The sequence below is a fragment of the Heloderma suspectum genome, chromosome 15, assembly GCF_057233095.1.
Source record: "Heloderma suspectum isolate Gila_16-S chromosome 15, 16-S_ref, whole genome shotgun sequence".
Lineage (NCBI taxonomy): Eukaryota > Metazoa > Chordata > Lepidosauria > Squamata > Helodermatidae > Heloderma > Heloderma suspectum.
The window spans coordinates 10,807,224-10,827,213 of NC_139472.1; positions in this window are offsets into that span (position 1 = coordinate 10,807,224).

The following is a 19,990-nucleotide window of genomic DNA, read 5'->3' on the forward strand; positions in this document are numbered from 1 at the left end:
GCATAAAATTATAAGATCCTACATATAATTAGACAATAAAGTTCATAAAACCCATATTAGTCAGTGTCCACAGCAGCTCTGCCAAAAAGCCCAACAAAACTTGGCTGAGACCTACTGGTTAATTTGCAGTAGATTAGATTTGAAAGGGTTTCTTGCTCCCAATATCAACAGATAAAAGTGCTCTGATCAGCACTGGGCAGCTGTCATTTTAATTTCCCACAATGCTCTGCAGCCATCCCACATGGGCAGCGAGATGTTGGTGCTGGGCCTCAGGCAGTCATCAGTTTAGACCCTTCCTTGCTTTTGCTGCCACAGAGGGACTGAGCTTCCCCTTTAGAAGCTGACCTGAGGCAAGCTTCTTAGCCTCGGGGTAACATCCGAACACAGTGTAATACGTGTAAGATTGTAGCCTTCATCTTACTGTCTGATAAGGCCAAGGCCAGGCTCGCCAATGCATGCTTTCACTCAGTGACTCAAACATCAAGTAATGACTTGCATATGCAAAGGAGCCTTACCTGCTTTACCCACCAGAAAGCACTTTCCAATTGTCCAGTAAGATCTACAAAGAGCGTGATGAAGACTAGAAGTCAAAGACTAACACATTTGTTATGACATAAGCTTCTGTGGGCTAGGATCCGCGGAGGTAGGAAGGGTGTTATCCCAAGTTGGCAGAGATATATACACAAGGGAGGGGTGGCTGTAACTAGTGAGGCTGGAGGGAAATGAAATGCAAAAAGTACAGACTGTGACAATGTCGTTATTAAAGCGTAAATGTATGTAAAATAAGCACACTGACCATTCACAAAGCAGTGTTGGTGACAGCACAAACATCCTGGCATTGGAAAGCTAATTAACACATGTAGTGGGATAAAATAAAAAACAAAAACAAAAAACCCTTATCTCAGTTCAGGCCACAGGTGATAGAACTGAACTTCTTGATAAGCTGTAGTTCAGAGTCTCCCTTTGAAATCCTGTTGTTCAAGAAGGGCCACTCAAGGCCACTGGCAGAACATCCTCAGATGCTGAAATGCTCATGCACATCTGGGTTATGAGGATAACAACAATGCTAGCCTACCTTATAGGGCTGTAGTGTAAGTTCTACTGAGATCATTGGGTGACTCGTACTGAACACTTAGGGGAAAAAACCCAAGTACGATTATGGCCTTATCTGGAGCTGAAATGAACCAGCTCATATGTACCTTTGCCCTAAGAAGCAGCATGACTGCTGCTGACCTCATTATTTTTCCCATGAGGTCACTTGTTCCGGTTGCCTAAATGAGTATTTTCAGAGGCAAGAGCTCACACCCATTCCTTCTCTCACCATCAGCCTATTCACAGGAAGGATTACAGCATAGAAAACTAGGGGATCCCAACCAGCAGCTGACAGAGTAACTGGCTAGCCCTTGGCTTACGTGCAAGCACCCTGAGTCACCAGCCAGAACAACGGGAAATGCAAGGAGAGGAGCTGTTCTCAGACTGGCTGGTAAATAAGAAGCTGTTTTGCTGCAGGCTGACGGCTGGAAACACTTTTTGAATGAGCGAGCGAGTGAGTGAATTATAAATATTGGCGTTAAACAGGTTGGTGCAAGTTCTGATGTTGACTTCGCACCCTACCGTAGGGAACTCCTTATGCTCACACCCAGGCATCAAATCCAGCCCTCCTGGGAACCCAATCCATCCTTCCAGGGTTCCCCGATAGCCACGCCCCTCCCATGGCCCCACCCCCAATATTTGCTGATGTCCTGACTTTTGTGCAGGTTTTTCCCCATTCTGAAATGCCTCTCCTAGAACTTAGCTACCGGTGGTAAAAGCGTGTGCTGGTGTTTTCAGCTGTGCCCCCGTAAAGAATATGCTAGTATTTGGGGGCCTTCCCCCCCCTTTGCGTTTGGCCCCACCCAGCACTGGAATGTGGCACCCCAAAAGATACTCCCCAGCCCTACACCCACACGCACTCACACGCCAATGTTTCTGAACACCCTCCCCCTTGAAATTACCTTTTCAGATGCAGCATTGTCATTTTCTAGTTCAAAAATCTCTGTTTATCTTGATTCGGTGCAACATTTCCTGGCATGAACCAAGTGGGAATTCAGGTCCGGCTCCTTCCAAACACACCAGCTAGAGTTCAGCATCTCCTCTCGTCACTTGCTAGAATTTTATGAACTGGACAGAATCGCCTTCTATCCGAGCAGATGGAACGAACTCATGTCTGTTGAAGGGCCAGAACTAGGAGCAAAGGGAGTTGCTAGATCTTGGGGTGGGCAACTTATGACCCTCCAGAAGTTTTGGCCTACAACTCCCATCAGCCCTAGCCAGCATAGCCAGTGGTGAGGCATTATGGCATTTGTAGGCCAAAACATCTGGACTGATACAAGTTCCCCACTCTGGGTCTACAATGACTGGCCGAAGCTCTCCAGAGCTTCAGACAGGTGGAGATGCCAGGAATTAAACCTGGAAACTTTGACATGCATTTGTCTACTACTGAGCCACAGTCCTTCAATACTGGCAAGATCTCCCAGAGCAGAGTATATAATGGATCCATATCCGTGGGTGTCCCAGCCAAAGTTCCAGGCCAATCCATGCTCCTTCCACACCACGATCCCTTTCTGGGATGACACAAACAAGGAAGTCCCATTCATATTAATCACTTGGTGACTGCATTATCACCGGATGATCATGTGTGGTGAAAACCCACCACCAATCAAGCCCCACGGAGATGAGGCAATACAGCACATTCCGTTGCAAAAGCAAAACATCATTTCACTCTGTAGTGTGCAACTCTTAGGTTTTGTACCCTGAACTGAGTATTATAATAACTTCAAATGGGACCTGCAAGGCCACAATCCTATGCATGTTTAGACAGAAGAAAGCCCTACGAGTGCCAGTATTCCCCAGCCAGCAGAGGGGAATTGTAGGATATTTTTTCTGCCTAAACATACATAGAATTGTACCCAAAATGTTGCAGTGGGAAGTACCACTGTTCAGAAGTCTGGCCAGTCCAGTCCATTCCCCTTATCCCCTGGTTTTCCATCCTCCCCCTGCATTTAGAAATCTAGTGTGTCAGGGAGGAGGATTTCAGCCTAGCTTTCTGATATGCTGGTTTTCTATATCCAGGGATCCAATGCATTTGTGTGTGTGTATGCGTGTGTGTGTGTTGTATGGAGGAACATTCAGTAAGATGATCCTGCCAGCTCTCTGATAATTATCAGGATCACAGCACGCGTAGAGAGAATGTAACCCCAACCTCGCCTGCTGAGGTCCTGATCCCACTAGTGCCAATGGGGGATTTTCCCCACCGCCCCAAAGCAAAAGAGGGATTTTCCTCAGGAATCCAGTAGGGGAGGAAAACATTACATTCCCACCATGCTTGCTGCAATTTTGCCCCTCTAGCAAATCTATTTTGAGGTTGTTGTTTTTTTGGTGCTATATATATATTTATTACGTGCATGTTAAATGCAAAGATGCATTCAAGGTCACGTCTAGAGTTCTCTAGCCCAGCGATTGGGAGCCGTGCTTTGACATCTCCTGACGTCTTGGAATGAAAGTGCCAATTTTCTGGGTCCCCTCCAGCACTCAAAATAGGCCACCTTGTAAAAATAAATGTTTGCGCCCTGAAGGGTTAATTTAACAATGCAGTGGGTCCATTACGGCAGCATTACATTGTGCAATTTCAAGGCTGGGACAAGTAGGCCTGGGCTGATAAGGCAGTTGCACCTGTGTGTGTCTCTCTCTCTCAATCTGTGCACCCTCTTAAGAGCTCACGTATTTGCTTTCTGGGTTAGGAGGCCATTTGCTCACCCCCAGGCATTCTTCTCAAAGAGGAACACAATGGAGCGGAAATGGCACGTCATCTGCTCGGATTAGATGGAAATATTGTCACCTCTTTCGATTGTAGTGCATGTGCATCCGTGTGCGCAAGTGTAAAGACTGATACTCTGGACTTCCGAGCACAGCGCAAAGCTTGTAGATGCTACATGAATGGGGCAAGGTGATTCTGTGCTCAAAAGACAGACAGAATTCTGTGCTCAGCTGAGCCAAATTCTGCAACACAAAAAGCTGGATTCTGCAACAAGTATGTGTTGCATACATGTGTATGTATGTTGTTGTTGTTTCCTTATTTTGCATAATTCATTCTGCTTTTTAAATATTTTGCATAATTTCTTCGGCTTCCACTAATCCGGAGGGGGGAGGTAAGGGGCTAAATAGGGCACTGAAGAAGACTCATGTTTTGCTCTGGTTTCTTCCTGTACAGAGGACAGTCCTTTGTTTGCTGGGCTGTCTGGTCCAGGTCTGGCTGAGAGAGAAAGTACCTTAGAAGATCAGGAGCGGCCTTAAAGTTTGTTTATTTATTTATTTATTGCATTTATACCCCGCCTTTTTTCCTCTTGCAAGGAACCCAAGGCGGCTTACATTATCCTCCTCCTCTCCATTTTATCCTCACAACAACCCTGTGAGGAAGGTTGGGCTGAGAGTCTGTGACTGGCCCAAAGTCATCCAGTGAGCTTCCGTGGCCGAGTGGGGACTAGAACCCGGATCTCCCGGCTCCTAGTCCGTCACTCTCACCGCTACAACTGGGCATCAGCAGACTGAGCAGGCATTCAGGCCACCTGGTCACATTCTTTCCCACTATGATAAGACTTATTGTTGTTGTTCAGTCGTTCAGTCGTGTCCGACTCTTTGTGACCCCATGGACCATGGCACGCCAGGCCTTCCTGTCCTGCGCTCTCTCCCGGAGCGTGCTCAAGTCCATATTCATTGCATCAGTGATGCTATCTAGCCATCTCGTCCTCTGCCGTCCCCTTCTCCTTTTGCCTTCAGTCTTTCCCAGCATCAGGGTCTTTTCCAGGGAGTTTTCTCTTCGCATTAGGTGGCCAGAATTGCTATTTAAATTACAGCACTTATTTCTACATTTTCATCTATAGACAGACAAGTAGCATATGCAAATGTTATGCAGACCTGTGCTGTCTTTTTTGGTGATGTATTTCCTCTCCTTTTCGGGGTGGGGGGGATATGTAAGTGGCAACCCTACTAATGCCCTTGCTGTTCCCAATCAGTCATAAGGGCTAGAAACTTAGATGCATTTGCTAGGCACTTAAAAGATTCAGGGCCCAACCTTTCCATTGCTATCAATCTTTTTTTTTTTTTTTTTAGCTGAATTGCCATGGGGAGGGGGGAGGGGGGGCAGAGTGCACAGAGAAGGGAGGGTAAACCTTCCCTTCCCCCTTGTGATTGTCCTGGAACCCCACCCATCCCCCAGCAACCAAGCTTAAGAAAAATCTCCCATTAACATGGATGGAAATATATTTTCTACGCTTAATTACCATGCAGGTAGGAGAGGTTGTGGGGTGTGGGGAGGCATTGCAGCATTTGTGGGAAGGGGGGATAAACCCTTCCCTCCCCAGCTGTGATCCCATTGAAGACTGCCTGCTGCATGGTAATGAAGCTGAGAAAAACCTTCCATTGGTACCAATGAACGCTGAGGTCTCTGGGAAATAGATCCCATGCGTGGAAAATAGACTGCAAATAAAAGCAGTCACTGTCTATATTTAGCTACCCTTGCCAAGTCTTCAGAGATCAACCCATTTGCATGCATGAAGACACGGTGAGTCCAAGACCAGAATGCAGCCCTCCCACCCCAGGCGAGGAGCAAAGACGTCACTTTCTGCTGCATTGGTAGCCCTTTCCATGACATTGACGCACAGTTTCCAGGCGTGATTTTAAGCCCCACGTCATCTGAGACCATCAGTGTGCACATGTGCACACGCATAACTCTGGGACTGTCATCATTTTTCCTGCAAATAATAATACTCCCGACACCAACAAAACAAAATGTCGTCAATGCAGTGCTCGCTAGACAGGTCTGCGTTGCCAGGTTTGCAGCGTATGGTTTAGATCCAGTTTTAAGCTAGATTGATGCATGGCCGCAAGTGGGCTTCCGCACCCCCTCCTTTCCACCGCAGTGCCGCCTTCCCCTTAAAAATGCTACACAGAGAGCCAGGAGACCCTTGGGGTGAGTGGTGGTGTGTGAGGGTAGGGGGATCGCCAAAACTCGGACAGAGGGACTTTCTACAAGAACATCCCTTCCTCTCGTAGCAATGGGGGTCCCTTGCGCTTCCGGAAGGCCGATCTTGGAACCAACCCTGTCTACAGTCACCATCCCATGCATGTTTAGACAGAGGAAAGTCCTACAACTGCCAGCTGTTCTGCCTGGGGAATGCTGGGAGTTGTAGGACTTTCTTCTGCCTAAGCATGCATGAGATTGCGCCCCAAGACATTTATATATCACTCCTCATCCATATTCTCCCAGGCTGGTTTACAAGTTGTTCGTACTAGATGTTTCCGCTGCCGAGTAGCAAGTGGAGCAAACAGCCCTGTGACCATTTCCGCTCCCTTCCTGAGCCAGGTGCTTTAGCCAATATCTGGGTTGCCTACCCCTAAATCCATTGCTGGATATAGGAACCATATTATTCAGGGTTTTAAAACCTAGGTTGTAGGCTGTGAATTACAAATGGAAATGTTCTCGGTCCTGTATTATTCCTAGCTCCTTTAGATAGCTGGGAACGATGACCTTGTTCTGCTGTCTTTTAATCAATATAAGCCCTGTTTTTACTATTAATCCCTGGCTTTCAAATATGCTTTAGGTTTCTGTAACATTATATATTTTGTTCATTGTCTTTTTATTGTACGTCGCCTCGGGCAATCGTTGCGTGGGGTGGCAATCCAAGTATATTCTCCATCAATCAGTCAGTCGTGTCTTGATATACGGTGGCCTGGCATTGGAACCAGGGTCTGCCTTTCACAAGGGCAAGGGACCTTCGGCGAGAGGAAAAGAACTGGTCCCTCTGCCCGAGTTTTGGAGATCCCCACACATGCATACACACCACCGCTCCCCCTGTTCAGCAGGGTCTCCTGACTCTCTGTGTAGCACTTTCTGGGGGCTGGAAAGCATGGGGAAGTCCATTTCTGCCAGCGCCGTTGATCCAGCTGAAATCCGGATCCGACCCCTTATTTTTAGCCCAGGGAGGTCAGCCGGTATCTGCCTCTTGTTGAATTTTCAGGTTCCGTCACGTAGAGTTACACCCTATTCTTTGCTGGGCCTTTTCAAAAGCATCCAGACAAAGTACTGAGATTATACGGGTCAGTTCTGTCAGCCTGAACTCATCAGTTTCTGGTAGAGGTTCATGGGGCCTGTTACGAGACCGGGAGGGGGGTAACTTTTCCTCCTGGTGGATCCTGTCTCTACATGAGTTCCCCAGGAAACGAAGGTCTGACTGAGTTGGGGAAGTTCCTGAGTCCTTCCCAAAGCCCAGAAACAGAGAACTTCCCCAACCCCTTTTTAAAATCTTAAAACACAAGCTTTGTACCCACGTGGTCTTTCACGTGGGGAGGAGTTCAGCGAGAAACCCCTTTTAAAACAAACAGAATGTCCAATATAAAAAGGAGTTTATTTAGGGGGAGGGGAGAAATAAGGGGAGAAAACAGGGAAGGCAATAATCACACACATACACAGAAATCCAAATAAAAAATTACAATTCAGTCTGACTTATCTACTCAGTTTACTTACTTGAGTAGAGCCTTGCGTGCCAAAGCCTATGTGGAATTTATTGCAGAGTGGATGCTCTGAGAGAGAGAGAGAGAGACAACGCTCTCTCTGGCTTCCAGTTAGATAGTATATAGGAAAGCTCTAGAAGGACCGAGGGGATCTTTTTTATGGGGATCTCATTCCAGAAGACTTGTTCAAGAGGGCAAAACCATTATCCCATTCAGAATGAGGACAGGAAGCATTGCCTGCATTCTGGTTTGGTTCCATGATGCCACTGTTTAGCCAAAATGGTCGGCTCTATGGCAGCGTTTCCCAACTGGTGGCTTCCACATGTGTTGGACTGCAACTCCCATCATTCCTAATGGCTGTGGATGATGGGAGTTGCAGGTTGTGGAATGCTGCTCTATGGCATCATGATGACATCATGCTGGTTATATGATCCCCAGATCGGCTGGAATATGTAGCCAGCAAGAAGAATCCAATTCCAATAAGACTGTTCCAGAGTGGTTGGTGAAAGCAGCAGCAGAACAGTGAAAGGAAAGAAGGGGGGGTTGGAGGGGGAATCATTTGGAGAATATATTTGGGTCCCTCAAGCTCCCTTATTTGCTCCCAAATATATTCTCTCGTGAAATAAAATTGGGCCGTGTTGGGCCTAGCAGATTTATTGTTAGGAAAGATTTGGGGGACGCTTTTAAAAATGATTAGTAGGAGGTGCTAGAATTGCCATTCTAGAAAATGGGCTAAGGGCTCAATCCTACGCATGTTTAGACAGAGAAAAGGCCTACAACTCCCAGAATGGCTGGCTGGGGAATGTTGGGAGTTGTAGGCCTTTTCTCTGTCTAAACATGCATAGGATTGCGCCCTAAATTTCTTAAAGTTAAATCTCTGAGTGTGTGTGTGTGTGTGAGCGTGCATGTGCATCTTGTCTCTAGTACACATGAATGTAAACGCATGTCCATGTAAGCTCTGGTGCCATTTGTGCTCATAGTTTATTTATGTTATTTGTACTCCACCGTTCTACCCAGAAAGATGGCATTCAAGGCAGCTGACAGCAAAAATAAAACTTAATTCAAACAATAATAAAACAAATGCATTAAAACACAATTAAAAACACAACAATAACAGAATAAAAACAACTTCCAGTGCAACAGACCTGCTTACATGTCAAAGGCCTGCTTGAAAATGTCTTTGCCTACCGGCGGAAGGACAGCAAAGAGGGAGCGAACCTAGCCTCCCTCGGCAGGGAGTTCCACAGGCTGTAGTTCATTTTGAATGGCAACTGTAATGTCTTATTCTAAAACGAGTGGTGCCTTAACTGCCAACAAATTTATTCTGGTGTAAGCTTTCGTGGACACTGCCCACTTCATCAGATGCATGTAGTGTTAACCTCAAATTGGCAGATTTACATGCTGGACGGGGATGGGGTGAGGTGGAGATGTAACCAGTGCTGTCAGAGGAACTGAAATGCAAAAAGTACAGACAGTGACAATTACCTTAACAGTTGCCATTCAAAAAACATTGTTGGGTGATAACACAGGCATCATTGCAAAGAGTGAATGGCTACTACTAGACATAATGGCTGTATATCACCTCCAGAATCAGAGTAAGTATGCCTCTGAATACCTATTGCTGGGGAACATGAATGGGAGGGTGCTGTTGCGCTCTTGTTTTGCTTGTGGGCTTCCCAGAGGCAGCTGGTTGGTCACTGTGGGAACAGAATACTGGACTAGATGGACCTTTGGTCTGATCCAGCATGGCTCTTCCTATGTTCTTAGTAGCTGTGGGAAATGTCTTTGGCAGGGAGAGGAGAATGGGTATATTTGATCAGAGTTTAGGTTCTAGAGGAGCCCAGGCTACTTACTTTACTTTGCACATTATCAGTCACTTTTTACATCAGCTATTAACAAAATAGCGACTTGGATTTTTAAATGGCACAAATTTTCTTTTAGAACTGTCCATTCCCCACCCCCACCCCAGAAGTGCACATTTTGTGTTTGGTTGCAAAGCCCTGGTGCAAGAGTTATTGTGGGAAGAGGGTAGGCAATAACAGAGCAAGTTAAAGTTTAGTGGAAAATACGCAGCAATAAAATATCTCCCTCACTCAGTGTCCCACGAACCTGTTCTTCTACTCTGGATTCTTGCCTCCGTGCTGATTCCCCAAGGTGTCATTTCAAAAGAATGGAAACGAGGAAGCAGAGACATAATCCGTCCACTGGGCACGTGCCAGATTTTAGTAGAATGGTAGATTGCAGCCTTTCACCTCCTGTTCCCAACTGCCCTCCTGCCACATGGAGACTGGCTGCGCATGGCACAAAATCAAAAAGGAAGATATCAACTCAGTGTGCGGCTGCTGTAAAAAAGGCAAAATCCATGTTAGGCATAATTAGAAAAGGAATAAAACTGCCAAGATCATACTGCCCCTATACAAATCAATGGTGCGGCCACACTTGGAATACTATGTCCAGTTCTGGTCACCACACCTAAAAAGGAGATTGTAGAGGTGGGAAAAGTGCAGAAAAGGGCAACTAAAATGATCAGGTGGCTGGAGCAACTCCTCTCTGAGGGAAGATTACAACAGCTGGAATTGTTCAGCTTGGAAAAAAGGCAAGTAAGGGGGGACATGATAGAGGTGTACAAAATCATGCATGGTGTGGAGAAAGTGGATAGGGAGACATTTTTCTCCCTCTCCCAAAATACTAGAACCCAATGGCATTATCCCACGAAGCTAATTGGTGGGAGATTCAGGACAGATAAACGGAAGTACTTCTTCACACAGCATATAGATAAACTATGGAATTCACTTCCGCAGGATGTAGTGATGGCCACAAATTTGGATGGCTTTAAAAGGGGGTTAGACAAATTCCTGCAGGAGAAGGCTATCAATGGCTACTAGTCCTGATGGCTATGTTCTACCTCCAGTATCAGAGGGAGCATGTCCATGTACACCAGTTGCTGGGGAACATGGGTGGGATGGTGCTGTTGCACTCATGTCCTGCTTGTGAGTTTCCCGTGGGTAGCTGGCTGGCCACTGTGTGAACAGAATGCTGGACTAGATGGACCCTTGGTCTGATCCAACACAGCTCTCATGTTCAAGGAAGATTTAATGCTCTTTCCCATTTGGGTGCAAGAAAAGGTAGCCACAAAAATAATCAGCAGACCAGAGCACCTTCCCTCTTTCATCATATTTGAACTTGGGGTCATCCAGTGAAACAGCTCAGTAGAAGATTCAGGAGGAGACAAATGGGAGAGCCTCTTCACACAGCACATATCTAAACTACGGAGCTCAGTGCCACAAGGTGAGATAAGTAAGAGGCCATTCTATAGCCATCCTCAAATATCTGAAGGGCTGTCATGGATGATGGAGCAAATTTGTACTCTGTTGCTGCAGTGGGTCAGAGCCAATGGCCTCAAATGACAAAAAAGGGGATTTTGACTAAATATTAGGAGGAACGTCCTGATGGGATGAGCTGTTTGACAGTGGGACGGACTGATTTGGAACTGGACTAAGATGACCTGTGAGGACCCTTCAAACTCACTGGAGGTTTCAGCTCATCGCACCACTTTGAGGTCCCGTGCGGTAATGGCTTCTACAGCTCCGAGCTTAGAAAGGTTTTAAACCAATTCACGAAGGAGATAGATGTACCGATGGCTAGTAGCAATGTTGGTGATATGGAACCCCTAATCTCCTTTTACACCTACCTAAGTAGCGGCCACCAAAGCAATATCTCAAGGAAGAGTGTCCCATGAATGAATACAAGCCTTGGCTGTTTCCACTGTTTCATTTGCTGGGACTGCCCTTTGTGTCTCCAATAGCAGCCTGGTACCCAGAAATTAAGCAGGTGAAACATCTTCTGCTAATTCCCATAGTTCTGGCTGATGCTTAAATAAATGAGAGTTTTGTGGTACCTTAAAGACTAAGGGCTCAATCTGTGTTTGGATGGAAAAATTATGAAATGATCTCCCCGACAACAGCATGTTATGTTTTCGGTGCCAGGTTAAAACTGCTCTCTTCTCTCAGCATTTGGCAGCATATAATGAGTTTTTAATTGGGTCCTGAATTGTCTTTGGTTGATCGTTTAAAAATTGTTTTTAGATCTATGTTGCCTGTGTGTGTGCTGTCTATTCATATGTTTTTATGTCGATGGTTTTGTACTTTGTATAATGTATTTTTACTGGGTTTTAATCTTTGTGAACCACCCAGAGAGCTTCGGCTATGGGGCAGTATAGAACTGTAATAAATGAAATGAAATGAAATGAAAAAAAGCCCTACAACTCCTGGCTGGGGCATGCTGGGAGTTGTAGGACTTTTTTCCATCTACACATGCATAGGATGGCACCCTAACAAATTTATTTGGGCTGAATGAAATGGGCTCTAATCCATGAAAGCTTATGCCAGAATAAATTTGTTAGTCTTTAAAGTCATAGAATCATAGAAAAGTAGGGTTGGAAGGGGCCTACAAGGCCATTGAGTCCAACCCCCTGCTCAAGGCAGGAATCCAAGTCAGAGCATCCCCGACAGATGGCTGTCCAGCCTCGTCTTGAATGTCTCCAGTGTGGGAGAGCCCACCACCTCCCTGGGTAATGGGTTCCATTGTTGTCTTGCTCTAACAGTCAGGAAGTTTTTCCTGATGTTCAGCTGGAAACTGGCTTCCTGTAACTTGAGCCCATTCTTCCATGTCCTGCATTCTGGGATGATGGAGAAGAGATCCTGGCCTTCCTCTCTGTGACAACCTTTCAAGTACTTGAAAAGCACTGTCATATCTCCCCTCAGTCCTCTCTTCTCAAGGCTAAACATGCCCAGTTCTTTCAGTCTCTCTTCATAAGGCTAATTTGTTTCCAGTCCCCTGATCATCTTTGTTGCCCTCCTCTGAACTCTCTCCACCTTGACTGCATCCTTCTTAAAGAGGTGCCCTATTTGCTACTCAGGGGAGAACCAGTCTCTTCCCAGAAACTCACACACAAACATTGGGGCATCCCTATAGGACTAAGGTGGGTGTTGCCTTAAGGGGAGGTTGGCATGGATTCTTTGCTGAATGCTTATCCATAACATAGAAGAGTAGGGTTGGAAGGGGCCTACAAGGCCATCGAGTCCAACTACCTGCTCAGTGCAGGAATCCAAGTCAGAGCATCCCTGACAGATGGCTGTCCAGCCTCATCTTGAACGCCTCCAGTGTGGGAGAGCCCACCACCTCCCACCTAGGTAGCGCCCCAACTCTATTGTTTTTGCTGCAACAGATTAACATAACTACCTCTCTGGCAAAGATGTAAGTGCTGTCTTTATGACTCCCATCTCATGGGGTCATTGAGACAGCTTAACCTACCACTCCCAGCCCAGAGAAAGCATTCTGTGAATAACTCCATGGGACAGAGCGAGCTTCATAACATGGAGTTCTAAGGCCTTTGAACACAACATCAAGGGTTCATGCGCCTAATGTGATACATGCCACCTTTTGCCAGCAATGCTTTCTACATAGAATAAACAAGCCAGTCCCTATGCAAAACTATCAGACATCAGAAATGTCAATATTCAGAAACCAGTAGGAGAACATTTCAACCTACCAGGTCACCCTGTTACTGATCTTAGGGGGCCATTCTGGGACAAAGGAACTTCAATGGAAAGTGCACTATGAAACTGCGAACTTGCAACTTATCAAAAAGATCAGTTCTATTCACTTGGGTCTGAATAGAGACAATGGTTTCATGTCTCACTAGAGATGGTAATTTACTCAGCAATGCTAAGATGATTAGCATTTTATTACCAATTACTGCTGCTGTGGCGAATCATTTTGCATACATTTGAGCTCTAATTGAATTGTCTCAGAAGGTAGGTTGTGCACTCCACTGCCATTTAACATCAACATTTACACGCACACCCTTTTAGTCCTTCAGTTTTGTTTTTTAAACATATTATAGGTGTGTGTGTGTTTAAAAAAAGATCTTTATATTGCTGCTGGCTTTTACTCCCATTTCTTATTTTGGTTTTATGGTGCTTTAAACTTTTAAAGGTTTTACATTGTGTTTTACCATTAAACCGCTTCAATATTTGTTTCAAATGAGAAGCGGTATATAAAGACTGCTAATAATAATAAATAAATACTTCACATTGTATTTTATGGTTTTGTGTGAAAATGCCCAGAGTGTTGGGCTATTAGGCAGTGCAGAAATGTAATAAATACATACCCCCATGTGTATACCAGAATCTGACAATCACACTTCATGTCTCTATCCACAAAGCCTATGCCTTAATAACATCTGTTAGAGAGCAATCCTATGGTCCCTGATTGAGTGCTCCGACCTTGGAAAGGGGAGTCAGAGATCCGACCTGCCTCCCCTGCCCCCTTGCAGTTGGAACAGAAAGAACCACACCGGCTGCCCTCTGAAGTCAGAAAAGTGACCGTGGAGGAGGAGGAAAGGGGGCATTGTACACAAGGCTTTTATTGTGCGCTTGCAGGTTTTTCCCAATGAGGAAAGTGTGGTATTTTTTTTCTGAATGGCCTCTATAGTGCCATAGAAATCTCATGTAATTGTGCAATTATCCGACTCCACAGTGCCACCTAGTAGTTGTATAATGGAACACATAGAATGCTGGAGAAGCAAAAACCCCAGGGGAAAAATAAACATGTAAAAGACGCGGTCTTAATCCTGCAAAGAATTTGGAAGCAGAAGCCTCGGTAAAGGTGCCAGCTAAAAGCTTAATGTAGAAAAGCCCCTTAGATCAGGGCTAAGTAACGTAGTGTCCGTGGGCAACAGTGTGCCTCAGACCCCTTTCTTGACACCCGCCCTGGTGTTCTACCCTTCCCACTTTTTTTAAAATCACATTTTCTTATCAGCACTTGGGATGGATCCGAAATAGGTTTCTGCTGCTGCTGGAAACTGCTCAGTGTGTTGGGGGCTCAGACCCCACCTCAGTCTTGCACTCAGTCCTTTTGGCATGTTACTTGTCATTTGGCATGCCTCCCATGGCAGCCATTTTGTGGTAGTGCCCAGGACAGTTTCTCAAACTGTCAAATGGGCCCACGGCCCAAAACAGGTTACTTACTCCTGCTCTAGATTCTGCCATGATCTTCCAGGACAGGAGTGCAGCTCCATCCCAAACAACCACATTCTGTCTTAGCTCTGCCCCATTCTTGCCAAATTCAACTATGCTCTGCTTCGAACCGGCCAGGTTCCTCTTCCTTGGCTTTGACTTCCCCATCTGTGAGCGTGGCACCTCCCGAATTCACCAGATTCTGGCCTTCCTAAAGGGGATGTATCCAAAAGGTTCAGCTACTGAGCTTGCCTACCACCAGCCTTCGGTTCCAGAGATGACGACAGGTTTCTTCTGGAGAGATTCCTCCGCAGAATTAGTAACCCTTAGATCGTGAGATATACTGGCAGCCTTTTGCTCCACTTACAGGCCGATGCAAGAGTTAATGGCTTATAGAAAGGTACACACTAGTGAAAATATTAATGGGATGTATCCAGGTGCAGCCCAGGCGCCAGGAACATGTATGCCTAAGATAACCAAAACGTGGAAGACGTGACCACTTTCTCAGAGGCTTTCCTGACGTACATTTTGTGCAGTCCTGTTGAAGTCTTTTTTATTATTTCGTTTCCAAAAAGACCAAGTACTTTAGCTCCATGATCAGAGACCGAGGGCGCAATCCTATGCATGTGTAGACAGAAAAAAAGCCCCACAACTCCCAGCATTCCCCAACCAGTCATTCTGGCTGGGGCCTGTTGGGAGTTGTAGGGCTTTTTTCTATCTGGGTCTTCTTTTTGAATAGGAATATAGAGGCTTGCACTGTCAGTTTTCTAATCATGTCATTTCCCTCTAACGACCTTAATATTTCAAACAAACAACCCCGTCTCTTGATCGATTCATTGATGAGTTGGTGGATTAAATGTTAATAACTTTGCGTATTTCCAAAACCATAAACAGAAATGCCACTTTGAGACGTTGAAGGAAATATGGAATAAAAGTTACAGTGTGTTCTTTTGTGACTGGGACACTTGATAAATAGAAACTCAGATAAGAGAAAGCAATCCATATCTGCAGGTAAATATTATCAGACCATGTCACTAAATGGGGCTGATTTAACATCTGACCAGGTTTGAACTATCAGCCAGAAAACTCAGGTTAGGGTTACAATATGTTCTACACTTGACCCTCTGAAACTGAAGCCAAAATGGAATCCTTTGCTTGGCCTATGGGGTGGAATTGCCCACCACTACTGTACAGGGTAGATGGCATAGACCAGGGGTGAGCAGGCTTGCAGGATCTACTGTGTTTTTACTAGAGATCTCCCAACCAGTGCTTGGTGCTAAAGACATGCCCTTAGGATTAAAGACGTCTGAGCCCAGGGATTTGTTCTGAAGAACCAAAACTGAATGGAGCTCACAGTCCTTCTATACAAAAATCCACACCCGGTTACCCCAAACTTTCTTAATTTCAGCACTATAATTTTGGACAGGAGGAGCCATTTCATCACTTTTATTGTTTAAAGATTTGGGAGTCAGAAACCCTTGCTGATCTCCTGCAAATCACCCCAAAATCAACCGGTACATCCAGATTGAATCTTCTTTGTGCCTCTGGTTTAGACTAGCCTACCGAACCTGATTCTCACCGGAAGTGTTGGACTGGTTCCCAGGCTCCCACCAGATGTGTTGGACCAGGGGTGCTGGGAGTTATAGTTCAACCCATCTGGTGAGAACTAGGTTGGGTGGACAGCTATAGGTCCTATACTACAGAAGGAGGAAGGGGGGGGGATATGTACTTTTAATTCAACAACCCTAGCTTCCCAGTCTTTCATTATTAACGATGCAGGAACGATGAGCCCAACAGGCCTGTTGGACAATGCTTCCACGCCTTAACAGGACAGTAGAGCTCAGCATGCAAAGAATGTCATCTTCCATTCAGACGTAAGAACACAAGAAGAGCCCTGCTGGATCAGACCAAGGGTCCATCTAGTCCAGCATTCCGTTCACACAGTGGCCAACCAGCTGTTGACCAGGAAACCACAAGCAGGACACGAGTGCAACATGTTCCCATGTTCCCACGACAAGTTTCTAGTTCTTATGGACTGGGGGCTTGTTAGAAATGTCCGATGAAATATCTGGTACTAAAAGAGGGAACAGAACATGCAGAAGATGGTGCTAGCGGCGGGGAGTTTTCTTGTCTTTCCCACGATCATGTTCCTGTGAGCAAAAGTACTTAATGTGAAGCAATGTATAGGGATTGAAGAATTCAGGGGTGGGTGGGTTGGTACAAAATTGGTATTAATGCTTTTCGATGCGTTGTTTTTATGGCCAATGCCCCTGGAAAACCTCTTTTGGGGACTGTTCTCCGTTGGGTGACAGCACGTATATTTCTATGCATCAGAGAGTGATGCAGAGGGGAGGAAGTGGAGGTTATTGGCAAAGCACCTGCTTTGCATGCACAAGGTTGCAGGTTCAATTCCGGGCATCTCCAGTTAAAACCCTAGAGCAGGGGTGGGGAATTTGTGGCCTTCCAGGTGTTGTTGGATTCCAGCTCCCATCAGCCCCAGCTAGCATGGCCAATGCTCAGGGATGATGGGAGTTATAGACTCCACCCACTCCCCTTGAGGGCTAGAATGTAAATGGCCACTGACATTTGGAGCAGCTGTGGAGGATGGCTGCTTCAATCCCAGCTAGGGCTCAGAGAAGGTAGGGAAAGATGTATATAGACACATAAACACAGTGGTCAAGCCACTGTGGAACCACATTTACCCAACTTTAGTCAACTGGATGTGCTAGTTTCCATCAGAAACTGGTTGTGCACAGTGCTGATTGGCTAGTGCTTGTGCCATCACAAAACTTATCAAAGGTGCCAATGTGGCATGGGGGGAGGAATTATTGGACTCTACTCATTTTGAAACACAGAGACCCTTCATCAGGGATAACCTTACAACCCCAAATTCTTGGAAGAGGCTAAGCCAGCTTCCAAAGATGGCATCTCTCTCTCTCTCTCTCTCTCTCTCTCACACACACACACACACACACACACCATCATGTTGTCTTTTTCTCATTCTGTCTTGTTTTGGTTCTGGTTTGTGCCATCACAAAGCCACCTCCTTGGAGCAGGTTTTTTTTCATATTAAAAAAAAAGAAAGCAAAAAGGAAAAGGCACCAAGCCACTGTTTTATCAGATAAACTTGCAAGGCTTCGAAACAAAATATGACCATGAAATGCAAGAAGTCCAGCCGGTGACATTTCTGAGCCAGTTGATACGAGATAAGAACAGTGACCATTTGCAACAGCCGAAACGGGTGAAGGGTTGCAGTTCTTATCTCATAACTGTTGTTTTTCATTTACAGTGGTAATTGTTGTGAATGGTCACGGTGCTTATCTGGTGCATGTTTGAGCTTTGGCGTAGAGATGTCATTGGCTGTTTCTCGTGCATTTCGCGGCCTTTGGGCCTCACTGTTTACAATCCCAACTCCCACCAACACCAGTTCCCATCTGTACAAATCTGTCAACTCAGGATAACACATTATGCATCTGAGGACATGGACTCGAGTCACAAGATGCTTTTGTTGTTTTGGCTACAACAGACCGAGCAGCCATATGAACCCGCCTGTGCCCTCCAACCTGAGGCCCTTCTCGAAGCGCGGCCTGTCCAAGGACTCTGGCCGCCTGAGTTGTGAGAGAAAAAGTGCCAACGCCAGCACCACTGGGTCATGCCCCCGCAACCCCCACTGCTTCCCCAGTTCCACGCCCCCTTAAGTTGAACTTTGCTGCCACCGGCTTGACTCTGTGGAGAACCCTGTGGCCTGAAGAATGGCCACTGGGCCCTCTCAAAACCTCAGTGGAGTTTGCGGGGCAATCTAAGGAGTTTGCGCAGCAATTATGAGCACAGCCATGTCTTCTGACCACGCACAAGGGAAGGAAAGGATCGGCAGCTGCTCTGAACAGCCCCAACGGCTGCTCTCTCACTGTGGCAAATGCCATGCCAGAGCAGTGGCTGGCGGGGCTCTCCAGAGCGCCTGCTGGAGGCTTCAGGAGTAGGGACGGGGGTGGCGCAGTTTGCTGCTCTGTCTCCTGGTGTGGACACCTCACCCTGCTTCATGGGTGGGCTGGCCCTGTTTAAGTGCCTCCTGGTGCCAACATTGCCACCTTTTAGGTGCCAGGTTAAGATCTACCTCTACTCCCAGGCATTTGGCAGCATATGATAGGGTTTTTAATGAAATAAAATAGTACAAATAAATAAATAAATTTTTAACCAGTCTTGGGATTTCTTATTGTTGATGGTTAAAATTGCTTATTTTTTTGTATGTATATATTTTGGTGTTTTTTTATATTGTTTGTGTGTGTGCTGTCTCTTTGTATGTAAATGGTTTTTATATTATGTACAATATTGTATTTTTAAGGTTTTTAACCTTCATAAACTGCCCACAGAGCTTTGGCTGTTGGGTGGTATAGAAATGTAATGAATGGATGGATGGATGAATTAATGAATGAATCTGTGAGGTCAGACGATGGGTTAAATCCAGATTTAATCATGAGCAACTGCACTGGCAGAAGTGGACTTCTCTGCCTGCCCCCTCCCGAGGCAGCCCCTCCAGCCACCTAAAAATGCTACACAGAGTCAGGAAATGGGTTGACCTGTGGGGCAGAGTGGGGAGGTGGGATCCCCCAAAATCAGACAGAGGGACTTTCCATGAGCAGAGCAGAGCCTTTACACAATGTTGTGATCCTCCAGGGCCTCTCCTGTGCTTTGCAACCATTTTAGCTTCCCCCCGCCCATGAGGAAAGTCTACAATTGTTTGTGAATGGTGGGAGAAAGTCTCCTGTAATTGTGCAATTCCGCTATACACAGCGCCACCTAGTGCTTGTACAATGGAACATAAGGAAAGGAAGGGAAAGAAACCCCTCAGAAAAAGACACGTCTAAAGGAGTCGATCTTAATCCTGCAAAGAATCTGGAAGCAGAAGCCTTGGCAAAGTGGTGGGTTAAAAGCCTCATGTAGAAAAGCCCCATATATCCATCTAACCCATTGGCATTTACTCTGACTGGCAACAAACGTCCAAGGTCTCTCCAGCACAGAGTTTTTCCCCAATTCCTGCCAAATGATCCTTTGTAACCGGAGTTACTAAACTTAAAGGGCTTAAAGTTAGAATCTGGGAACACAGTCAGACCACTGGTGTTGTCTTTCCTCATTGACAGCAACTCTCAAGAGTCCCAGGCAGAGAAAGGTCTGTCGCCATCATCTGCTACTTGATTCTTCTGACCCAGGCGCAGGCAACCCCATTGTCCCCTTGGGCACCTTTCTTGGCACCGAACCGTTGGGAATATCGCAACCTCATCTGCAAGTTACTGGAAGGGGGCAGTGTTTCAGTTAGTTAATGCATGGGAATTTTGACCACAGCTAGCCTCAGGATCTCTACAGCCTACAGTGTGGTTTCCTGTGAGTTCTTCCTTTTGCTCCTCCCCTTCCTTTCTTCCCTCTCT